At 38.2% G+C, this 12602-nt stretch overlaps 1 protein-coding gene across 4 annotated transcripts in view; it reads left to right on the forward strand.

The window, feature by feature from the left end:
• GMPS (guanine monophosphate synthase) overlaps positions 1–12602 on the forward strand; it is a 102885-nt gene that overhangs the window by 4247 nt on the left and 86036 nt on the right. The window lies entirely within an intron of this gene.

Genomic DNA, 12602 nt, shown 5'->3' on the forward strand with positions numbered 1-12602 from the left:
GAGCCCCTTCCGGGACGCAGGCCGCCGCCACCGCGCCCGGGAACCGGGGGGGTCGCGAGTCCCGGGTGCGGGAGAAGTTATCTCAATGTGCCGAGTGGAGGGAGTAGTTTGGGCCGCCTCAGCGTTTCTCGTCACCTCCGACGCACTTCTTCAGACCCTCTTCTTTCGTCTCGCTTCTGAATCGAGCACCTTCGCTTTCACTTCTGTGTTAAAATTTTCGTTGGCCTGGAGTTCTCTCAGACCCGCACAATCAGTGTTGTCAGCGGGAACCCGCGCGATTTTGAATTGCGATTTAAGCGAAATTTACCTCCCACACGCTGTTTAGGGCCCGGCTAAAAGAAATTACTTCATTACGTTTCATTCAGGATGTGTGGAACTTTAAACATCAGGTGGGAATTGGTGTTCTAAGTCAGGTAGAATTGTCTTTTCGGGAGTATTCTCTTATAAAGGTGGTGCCTAGTCACATCTTAGTGGGTCCTCTCCATTAGTAATTGCTTACTCTCTAGTAAACATTCAAATAAATATTTGTTGAACAAATTAGTAAAGATTAAGGTAGCTGATAAACTCCTTTAAACCGAGGAAAACTAATGCTCAGACTATGATCTTTCTCAAGATCATAAAGGGGAATGAAGACAGGCTAACTCTTAGTTTTTGGCCTCAGAAGCTTATGTAAACCTCAACATACAGCTCTTTCCTGTACACTAGTTAACTTACAAAGCATTTTTCTTCTCCCTTTAATTTTGAGCCGTAAAATCATTGAAAAGATTCATCTTTGTGCTGGTAGAGGAAATGACTGTGTTATTAGGAGGATTCAAACCTAATTTACAGACTTTGAAAAATATGTGCTGATTTGAAAACAGTATTTACACAAAATTGAGTGACAGCAGGAAGTTAAAAGATTCAGTTTCCAAATTACCTGACTCCGGTGTACGGAACATACAGTATTCTTGCTAGCTGGTGTGGTTTTTTTTTGTTCAACTTGAATTTTAAAGAGAATCTTATAAGTTTGATATATCTGAGACCCAGGTGAATTGCTGGTTACCTTATTTTTATTTCAAGGTTCTTTATGTTTTGTAGCATAAGCAAGCATGTGTCTTCTTTTTTTTTCTTTCTTTCTTTTTTTTTTTCCCCGGCTGTGCTGCTTGGCTGCTTGTGGGATCTTACTTCCCACACTAGGGATCCAACCTGGGCCCAGGCAGTGAAAGCGCCGGGTCCTAACAACCGGACTGCCAGGGAATTCCCATTGTTGTTGTTTTTTTTTTACTTTACTAACAATTAGATGTAAAACAAATTGAAAGCATTTTCAAGAGGAGCAATCCAGGAAAATAACATTTCATCACATCTATGATTATTTCATGAACTCCTAAGGAGGGGGAAAAAAAACCTATAAGTAAAGCCATAATATGTAAAAACGTTCTGATGATATGATCAATGATGTGTCATTGATCATAAGAAACATTTAAAGTAAAGAGATGTTTAAATATGGGGGGGGTTGCAGAGTAAAGTAAGTGAAATATGATATTCTGAGAGGTCCACCCAGAAATCTAAGTAGGAATCTATTTTCCATAGCTTACCACTGAAACCACCTTTCCCTCTGGTGTGAAATACAGGTACTGGACCCAAGCTTACGTTGTACATCTATTGTGCCTCTGACAGTTGTGTGTAAATCTTAGTTGATAAAGTGGGGAAAGAGCTCATTTTGATTCCTGTTCTGGTACATCTCAGTATTTTTCAGGGTTTTTGAAAAAGACATTTTTGCATGATAGAAATTAGGGAGAGACCTACCTAAATTCTGTAAAATGATTTGGGCTGTTTTACCCACAGAGTATCATTTTAGAGCTGGGAAGGATCTTTATGAGTTCTAACTTCCTAAGCTGAAAAAACATAGCTGGCTTTTCTTTTTCTTCAGGGCTACTGTGGTTAACCATCCAAGGCAGAGATTATTCTTTTCCTTAAACAGCTGATATAATGTTATTTAGTTAAGATCTTATCTCACATAAACAAGAGCATAGGCAGTCAGCTTTTCTTTAAAAAGTTTTTACAACTATTCAGTGTTGTATATGAATATATGTATGTAGCAAATATTAGACATAGTAACTTTTTTCAGTTTTATTAAGGCAAGATTATAAGAGTAATGTTCTTTGGACTACTTGTCAAGTTTCCCACTTTTAGTCCCATCTAAGCCTTAGACTCTTTTTTTTAAAAAACATCTTTATTGGAGTATAATTGCTTTACAATGGTGTATTAGTTTCTGCTTTATAACAAAGTGAATCAGCTATACATATATCCCCCTATCTCCTTCCTCTTGGGTCTCCCTCCCACCCTCCCTATCCCATCCCTCTACGTGGTCACAAAGCACCTAGCTGATCTCCCTGTGCTATGCGGCTGCTTCCCACTAGCTATCTATTTTAAATTTGGTAGTGTATATATGTCTATACCACTTTCTCACTTCGTCCCATCTTACCCTTCCCCCTCCTTGTGTCCTCAAGTCCATTCTCTACATCTGCATCTTTATTCCTGTCCTGCCCGTATGTTCTTCAGAACCTTTTTTTTTTTAGATGCCATATATATGTGTTAGCATACAGTATTTATTTTTCTTCTGCCTTACTTCACTCTGTATGACAGTCTCTAGGTCCATCCACCTCACTACAAATAACTCAGTTTTGTTTCTTTTTATGGCTGAGTAATATTCCATTGTATATATGTGCCACATCTTCTTTATCCATTCATCTGTTGATGGACACTTAGGTTGCTTCCATGTCCTGGCAATTGTAAATAGAGCTGCAATGAACATTGTGGTATGTGACTCTTTTTGAATTACGGTTTTCAGAGGGTATATGCCCAGTAGTGGGGTTGCTGGGTCATATGGTAGTTCTATTTTTAGTTTTTTAAGGAACCTCCATACTGCATTTATTCTTTGTAGATTTTTTGACGATGGCCATACTGACTGGTGTGAGGTGATAACCTCATTGTAGTTTTGATTTGCATCTCTCTCATGATTAGTGATGTTGAGCATGCTTTCATGTATTTGTTGGCAATCTGTATATCTTCTTTGGAGAAATGTCTATTTAGGTCTTCTGCCCATTTTTGGATTGGGTTCTTTGTTTTTTTGTTATTGAACTGCATGAGCTGCTTGTAAATTTTGGAGATTAATCCTTTGTCAGTTGCTTCATTTGCAAGTATTTTCTCCCATTGTGAGGGTTGTCTTTTCATCTTGTTTATGGTTTCCTTACCTGTGCAGAAGCTTTTAAGTTTCATTAGGTCCCATTTGTTTATTATTTTATTTTATTTTATTTTTTTATGGTATGCGGGCCTCTCACTGTTGTGGCCTCTCCCATTGTGGAGCACAGGCTCTGGACGCGCAGGCTCAGTGGCCATGGCTCGCGGGCCCAGCTGCTCCGCGGCATGTGGGATCTTCCCGGACCGGGGCACAAACCTGTGTCCCCTGCATCGGCAGGCGGACTCTCAACCACTGCGCCACCAGGGAAGCCTCCATTTGTTTAATTATGTTTTTATTTACATTTCTCTAGGAGGTGGGTCAAAAAGGAGCTTGCTGTGATTTATGTCATAGAGTGTTCTGCCTATGTTTTCCTCTAAGAGATTTATGGTGTATGGCCTTACATTTAGGTTTTTAATCCGTTTTGAGTTTATTTTTGTGTATGGTGTTAGGGAGTGTTTTAATTTCATTCTTTTACATGTAGCTATCCAGTTTTCCAAGCACCACTATTGAAGAGGCTGTCTTTTCTCCATTGTATATTGTTGCCTCCTTTATCAAAAGTAAGTTGACCATATGTGTGTGGGTTTATCTCTGGGCTTTCTATCCTGTTCCATTGATCTGTATTTCTGTTTTTGTGCTAGTACCATACTGTGTTGATTACTGTAGCTTTGTAGTATAGTCTGAAGTCCGGGAGCCTGATTCCTCCAGCTCCGTTTTTCTTTCTCAAGATTGTTTTGGCTGTTGGGTCTTTGTGTTTCCATACAAATTGTGAAATTTTTTGCTCTGGTTCTGTGAAAAATGTCCCTGGTAATTTGATAGGGATTGCATTGAATTTGTATATTGCTTTGGGTGGTATAGTCATTTTCACAGTGTTGATTCTTCCAGTCCAAGGACATGGTATATCCCTCCATCTGTTGGTATCATCTGTAATTTCTTTCATCAGTGTCTTATACTTTTCTGCATACAGGTGTTTTGTCTCCTTAGGTAGGTTTATTCCTAGGTATTTTATTCTTTTTGTTGCAGTGGTAAATGGGAGTGCTTCCTTAATTTCTCTTTCACATTTTTCATCATTAATGTATAGGAATGCAAGAGGTTTCTGTGCATTAATTTTGTATCCTGCTACTTTGCCAAATTCAGTGATTAGCTCTAGTAGTTTTCTGGTAGCATCTTTAGGATTCTCTATGTATATTATCATGTCATCTGCAAACAGTGACAGCTTTACTTTTTCTTCTCTGATTTGGATTCCTTTTATTTCTTTTTCTTCTCTGATTGCTGTGGCTAAAACTTCGAAAACTATGTTAAATTATAGTGCTGAGGGTGGACAACTTTGTCTTGTTCCTGATCTTAGAGGAAATGGTTTCAGTTTTTCACCATTGAGAATGATGTTGGCTGTGGGTTTGTCATATATGGCCTTTATTATGTTGAGGTACGTTCCCTCTATGCCTACTTTCTGGAGGGTTTTTTATCAAATGGTGTTGAATTTTGTCAGAAGCTTTTTCTGCATCTATTGAGATGATCATACGGTTTTTATTCTTCAATTTTTTAATATGGTTTATCACATTGATTGATTTGCGTATATTGAAGAATCCTTGCATTTCTGGGATAAAGCTCACTTCATCATTATGGTGTATGATCCCTTTAATGTGCTGTTGGGTTCTGTTTGCTAGTATTTTGTTGAGGATTTTTGCATCTATGTTCATCAGTGATATTGGCCTGTTGTTTTCTTTCTTTGTGACATCTTTGTCGAGTTTTGGTATCAGGTTGATGGTGGCCTTGTAGAATGAGTTTGGGAGGGTTCCTTCTGCTGTATTTTTGAGGAGTTTGAGTAGGATAGGTGTTAGCTCTTCTCTAAATGTTTGATAGAATTCACCTGTGAAGCCATCTGGTCCTGGGCTTTTGTTTGTTGGAAGATTTTTAATCACAGTCTCAATTTCAGTGCTTGTGATGCATCTGTTTATATTTTCCTTTTCCTCCTGTTTCAGTCTCGGAAGGTTGTGCTTTTCTAAGAATTTGTCGATTTCTTCCAGGTTGTACATTTTATTGGCATATAGTTGCTTGTAGTAATCTTTCATGATCCTTTGTATTTCTGCAGTGTCAGTTGTTACTTCTCCTTTTTCATTTCTAATTCTATTGATTTGAGTCTTCTCCATTTTTTTCTTGATGGGTCTGGCTAGAGGTTTATTAATTTTGTTTATCTTCTCAAGGAACCAGCTTTTAGTTTTATTGATCTTTGCCAGCATTTCCTTCATTTCTTTTTCATTTATTTCTGATCTGATCTTTATGATTTCTTTTCTTCTACTTTAATTTCTTCTTTAATTTCTTTAGGTGTAAGGTTAGGTTCTTTATTTGAGATATTTCTTGTTTCCTGATGTAGGATTGTATTGCTCTAAACTTTCCTCTTAGAACTGCTTTTGCTGTGTCCCATAGGTTTTGGGTCATTGTGTTTTCATTGTCATTTGTTTCTAGGTATTTTTTGATTTCCTCTTTGATTTCTTCAGTGATCTCTTGGTTATTAAGTAGTGTATTGTTTAGCGTCCATGTGTTTGTTTTGTTTTGTTCTGTTTTGTTTTTTTTGCAGTATGCGGCCTCTCAGTGTTGTGGCCTCTCCCCTTGCAGAGCACAGGCTCCAGACGCGCAGGCTCAGTGGCCATGGCTCACAGGCCCAGCTGCTCCGCAGCATGTGGGATCCTTCTGGGCCGGGGCACGAACCCACGTCCCCTGTATCGGCAGGTGGACTGTCAACCACTGCGCCACCAGGGAAGCCCTGTGTTTGTATTTTTTATAGAATTTTTCCTGTAATGATACGTAGTGTTATAGCATTGTGGTTGGAAAAGATACTTGATACGATTTCAATTTTCTTAAACTTACCAAGGCTTGATTTGTGACCCAAGATATGCTCTATCCTGGAGAATGTGCCGTGTGCACTTGAGAAGAAAGTGTAATCTGCTGTTTTTGGATGGAATGTCCTGTAAATATCAATTAAATCTATCTGGTCTGTTGTGTCATTTAAAGGTTATGTTTCCTTATTAGTTTTCTGTCTGGAGGACCTGTCCATTGGTGTAAGTGAGGTGTTTAAGTCCCCCACTATGATTGTGTTACTGTCGATTTTCTCTTTTATAGCTGTCAGCAGTTGCCTTATGTGTTGAGATACTCCTATGTTGGGTGCATATATATTTACAATTGTTATATGTTCTTCTTGGATTGATCCTTTGATCATTATGTAGTGTCCTTCCTTGTCTCTTGAAACATTCTTTATTTTAATGTCTATTTTATCTGATATGAGTATTGCTACTCCAGCTTTCTTTTGGTCTCCGTTTGCATGGAATATCTTTTTCCATCCCCTCACTTTCATTCTGTATGTGTCTGTAGGTCTGAAGTGGGTCTCTTGTAGACAGTATATATACGGGTCTTGTTTTTGTATCCATTCAGCCAGTCTGTGTCTTTTGGTGGGAGCATTTAATCCTTTTACATTTAAGCTAATTATCGATATGTACATTCCTATGACCATTTTCTTAATTGTTTTAGGTTTGTTATTGTAGGTCTTTTCATTCTCTTGTGTTGTCTGCCTAGAGAAGTTCCTTTAGCCTTTGTTGTAAAGCTGGTTTGGTATTGCTGAATTCTCTTGGCTTTTGCTTGTCTATAAAGATTTTAATTTCTCTGTTGAATCTGAATGAGATCCTTGCTGGGTAGAGTAATCTTGTTTGTAGGTTTTTCCCTTTCATCACTTTAAATATGTGCTGCCACTCCCTTCTGGCTTGCAGAGTTTCTGCTGAAAGATCAGCTTTTAACCTTTTGGGGATTCTCTTGTATGCTATTTGTTGTTTTTCCCTTGCTGCTTTTAATATTTTTTCTTTGTACTTAATTTTAGATAGTTTGTTGAATTTGTACTTAATTTCTTTGTACTTAATTTTAGATAGTTTGTTTGATTAATATTCATCTTGGTGTGTTTTCTCCTTGGATTTATCCTGTATGCGACACTCTGCTCTTCCCGGATTTGGGTGGCTATTTTCCTTTCCCATGTTAGGGAAGTTTTCAACTATAATCTCTTCAAATATTTTCTCAGTCCCTTTCTTTTTCTCTTCTCCTCTGGGACCCCTATAATTCGAATGTTGGTGCATTTAATGTTGTCCCAGAGATGTCTAAGCCTGTTCTCAATTCTTTTCATTCTTTTTTCTTTATTCTGCTCTGCGGTAGTTATTTCTACTATTTATCTTTCAGGTCACTTATCCATTCTTGTGCCTCAGTTATTCTGCTATTGATTCCTTCTAGAGAATTTTTAATTTCATATTGTGTTTTTCATCATTGTTTGTTTGTTCTTTAGTTCTTCTAGGTCCTTGTTAAATGTTTTTTGTATTTTTTCCAGGCTCTTTCCAAGATTTTGCATCATATTTACTATCATTACCCTGAATTCTTTTTGAGGTAGACTGCCTGTTTCCTCCTCATTTGTTTGGTCTGGTGGGTTTTTACCTTGCTCTTTCATCTGATGTGTGTTTCTCTGTCTTGTAATTTTGCTTAATTTACTGTGTTTGGGGTCTCCTTTTCACAGGCTGCAGGTTCGTAGTTTCTCTTGTTTTTGGTGTCTGCCACCAGTGGCTCAGGTTGGTTCAGTGAGTTGTGTAGGCTTCCTGGTGGAGGGGACTAGTGCCTGTGTTCTGGTGGATGAGGCTGGATCTTGTCTTTCTGTTGGGCAGGACTGCGTCCGTTGGTGTGTTTTTGGGTGTCTGTGACCTTATGATTTTAGGCAGCCTCTCTGCTAATGGGTGGGGTTGTGTTCTTATCTTGCTGGTTGTTTGGCATAGGGTGTCCAGCACTGTAGGTTGCTGGTTCTTGAGTAGAGGTGGGTTTTAGCATTGAGATGGAGATCTCTGGGAGAGCTTTCCCCATTTGATATTACATGGAGCTGGGAGGTCTGTGGTGGACCTGTGTCCTGAACTCGGCTCTCCCACCTCAGAGGCATAGGCCTGATTCCCAGCTGGAGCACCACTACCCTTTTGGGAAGTCTGAGGTCTGCTACCAGCATTCAGTTGGTGTTCTGTAGGACTGTTCCACATATAATGTATTTCTGATGTATCTGTGGCGAGGAAGGTGATCTCCATGTCTTACTCCTCCACTGTCTTGAAGGTCTCTTCCTAAACCTTAGACTCTTTTGGAGTAGATGTAAGACCTGCCCCACCACCTTCACTGAGATGTTGACTACAGTATATCATACTTGAGTTAAAGGTTTTTTTTTTTTTTAAGGTTTTTTATTATAAATACTTATTGATTGCATGTGATACAGAATCTTTAATGACATCTAATGTTGAAAATTTAAATCTGCCATTTTCAAATTTAAGTTTTGAACTGAATGAAAAGGTGACCTGAGATTTTTATTTGGGGTTCATTGAGAATGGAAAAACTATCCTTCTGTGATAACCCTATAGTACATTTTTTTCAAAGGTCAAAGTTGGATATTTGTTTTTCCTCCTGATTTTGTCCTGTCTGTTAAGGTATTCATCTAGAATGTAAGAGCTGTTACGGGCAAAAGGAATGTTTTTTATTGTTTTCTGTTCTTAGACTTGAAACGTTTTGAAATTCCTCCAGGAACCTCGGATCACCTTGGGCCAACTTGTCTCTTAAGGAAAATAATTGTCTTTTAAGAATTAAAAAAATACATAGTTTTGTCCTATACTCGTTCAAATGTGTTTGGTACTTTTTAAGGCTATTTAATGAGTTATATTTTAAAAGGTGCCGTTTGAAGTAATGAATAATTATTTGCTATCCAAAACAATGGAGTTTTTCTTTGTTAAGGTACTTAAACTGTTTTCATGCCTCCTTCTAACCTAAACTCTGTTTAGATGCTCAAAGTCAATGAAGTCCTCAGGGTTAATATGTGATTCTGAAGCACTTTATGATTCTGAAGCACTTTATGAATCAACAAAGAAGTAATAGAACTTAGAATCTATGTATCACATATATAGTTTTAGGTTGTATAGAATGTTCATGTCATGTAGAATTGGTTTGTTTTTTTTGTATTTGTTTAAGAATCACGGCAGTTCAAAAATAGCTTTACTATAGTAATAGTGTGATATTAGTTAGTTTTCTGGTTGGCTGACCCTTGCCATCCCTTCGGGTTCATGGTTTTGAGGACCCAGAAGATGCTTTATGTAGTTATGTCTATGAATTCCCTCATGTAGTCCACTACACCGTGATAGGGAATAAGGTTGTTGTTTATTGTAGTGTGACCATATACTCTTTGTGTAAACTGGGGCACTTGAGCATAAAAGGAGATGCTAAAAATAATTTATATTTATAATAATTGCTGTGAAATGTCACCAAATAAAATAAATATTTGCTGTATCGTGTAAATCCAATTAAATAAATAGTGAAACTACTGTAGCATTAAGTGCAGATTACTCTCTCTGTACATTATGCACAGGAATACACAGAGTCTCTTTCCTGTATGTATTTCACAAACGCCTTACAAACACCTTACATATCCCACTGGCCCAGCTGATGGAGGCCTGGAGGTTATGTGCATTTTGCAAGCTGAAGAGTGGCTGTGGCACAACTAGCATGTACACCAAGTGGCTGGCCGGGACAGCAGCTTCAAACATTCTGCTATCAGCACCCACATCTGGATAGGGTTAGTGTCCAGGTGTACTTCTTTGATCAGGAAAGGGTCAGGAAAGAGAGAGATGGGTTCTCAGTGGTTGGTTTTTAGATTTAACTAGAAGTTGAAGTGAAAACTCTGTTAACTTCACCTGTACTCCACAGAGTACTAGGCAAAGCCATGGTAGAAGGTGGAAGTATAAAGTGGAAATATAACAAACCCATACTATCTTACTTTAATGCAGTTATTCATAATAATATTTAAAAAATGAAAAACATGAGACAATTGTTAAGTTGGGTGGGATGTGGGAATAACAGCTCTAAATTAGTACAGTCCTGGGCAAACTGGGCCATATGGTCACTCAAGTTATAGAGTACATATCATCCTGAATTTGGATCTTGATTTCTCTAGTGACATGTATTTAAAATTTGGCTAAAATTCAAGCCTAATGTGTATACATTAAAATAGTTTTTTTCTGAATTAGTAACTATTCTAGGAGTTATTCTAAACTTCTTAAAAATTAAGTATCAGGACTTCCCTGGAGGTGCAGTGGTTAAGAATCTGTCTGCCAGTGTAGGGGACGTGGGTTTGATCCCTGGTCTGGGAAGATCCCACATGCTGTGGAGCAGCTAAGCACATGTGCCACAACTACGGAGCCTGTGCTGTAGAGCCCGTGAGCCACAACTACTGAAGCCCGTGTGCCCTAGAGCTTGCACTGCAACTGCTGAGCCCACCTGCCACAACTACCGAAACCTCCTAACTTTAGGGCCCGTGTGCTGCAACTACTGAGCCCGTATGCTGCAACTACTGAAACCTGCGTGGCTAGAGCCCGTGCTCTGCAGCAACAGAAGCCACCACAATGAGAAGCATGCGCACCCCAACGAAGAGTAGCCCTCGCTCGCTGCAACTAGAGAAAACCCGCGTGCAACAACGAAGACCCAATATGGCCAAAAAAAAAAAAAATTCAGTGTCAAATTACTTGCTTTCTAAAACTTGAGAACCAGCAATGTTGAAACTGGCCAAAAGGTAAAATAATCTGCTCTAGTCTGCCATAACATTTGCAGAGGATGTTTCCCAAACCTTTAAAACTGCCTGGACATGTAAAATTCCCTATTTGTCCTGTTTGCCAACAGGTGAACAGAATACTTTTCATTCTCAAAACTCAACGGAGGTTTACGTAAAATTAAGTCACCCTCACCTTGTTTGTAATTTGGAGAACTAATTCTTATTCTCTGAGTTTCGTTGTGAATGTAAATCAGGGACTCCAGAATTCTAAAATCCGCTTTGGACAACTTTTGGGTGAACAGTCCCTGATTAATTTGGGAGACTCTAGATGCATAAAAATGGTTGTGGATAGATCATTGTTTTGGTGTGTTATTGGTAATGGTGAAACTTTTTTATGCTGTGATTTTTCCTGCTTTTAACATTTCATGAAAAATTTCAGACAAGCAGGTTAAAAGAAATTTTAGTCAACATTTGTGTCCACCACCTAGATTCTACCATAGTTTTCTCAAAAAAATTTATTTTTGTAAAAGCTTAATTCAGATATAATTCAAATACCATAAAATTCTGCCCTACCCCCGTTTAAATGGCACAATTCAATAGTTATTAGTATATTCACAGATTTGTGCAGCCATCACCACAGTCTATTTTTAAACATTCTCATTACCCCAAAAGAAATTCTGTATCCTTTAGCAGTCAGTCCTCATTCCCCCCACCCCCCGCCTCTCCCTCCCAACCCTAGGCAACTACTAATCTATTTTCTATAGATTTGCCTACTTTGGACATTTTATATGACTAGAATCTTACAAAATGTGATCTCTTGTGACTGGCTTCTTTTATTTAACATAATGCTTTCAAAGTTCATACGTCTGGTAGTATGTGTAAGTACTTTATTCCTTTTTATTAGCAAATAATATTCCATTGTATGGATATAGCACCTTTTATTTATCTATTCATCAGTGGATGGACATTGGGTTGTTTACATTGTTTGGCTATTATGGATAATGCTGCTATGAATATTCCTGTATAGGTTTTTATATAGAAATAATTTTTCATTTCTCAGGGGTATATACCTGGAAGGGGAATTGCTGGGTCATGTGGTAATTTTATATTTAACCTTTCAGTGAACTGTCGGACTGTTTTCCAAAGTGGCTGCAGTATTTTACATTTCTGACAGCAGTATATGAGGTTCCAATTTCTCCACATCCTTGTTAACACATGTCTTTTTGATTATAGCCATCATAGTGAGTATGAAGTGATATTTCATTGTGGTTTTGATTTGCATTTCCCTACTGAAGGATTATCATGAGCATCTTTTTGTGTGCTTATTGACCATTTGTATATTTTATTGGAAGAAATGTCTGTTCAGATCTTTTGCCCATTTTGAAGATGGGTTATTTGTCTTTTTACTGAGTTGTAAGAATTCTTTATTTTAGTGACAGGTCTCTTATCAGAAATATGATTTGCAGATATTTTCTGCCATTCTATATGCTGTTTTTCACTTTCTTAATGATGTCTTCTGCCAAATAAAAGCTTTTTAAAAAAAATTTTTTTTTAATAGGCCTAGCTAATTTTGTTTATTTACTTATTTTATTTTTGGCTGTGTCAGGTCTTAAGTTATGGCATGCGGGCTTCTCTCTAGTTGTGGCGTGCGGGCTCAGTAGTTGTGGTGCATGGGCTTAGTTACCCTGCGGCATGTGGAATCTTAGTTCACTGACCAGGGATCGAACAGGCATGCCCTGCATTGGAAGGCGGATTCTTAACCACTGGACCACCAGGGAAGTCCCATAAATC

The sequence above is a fragment of the Phocoena sinus genome, chromosome 4, assembly GCF_008692025.1.
Source record: "Phocoena sinus isolate mPhoSin1 chromosome 4, mPhoSin1.pri, whole genome shotgun sequence".
Taxonomy (NCBI): domain Eukaryota; kingdom Metazoa; phylum Chordata; class Mammalia; order Artiodactyla; family Phocoenidae; genus Phocoena; species Phocoena sinus.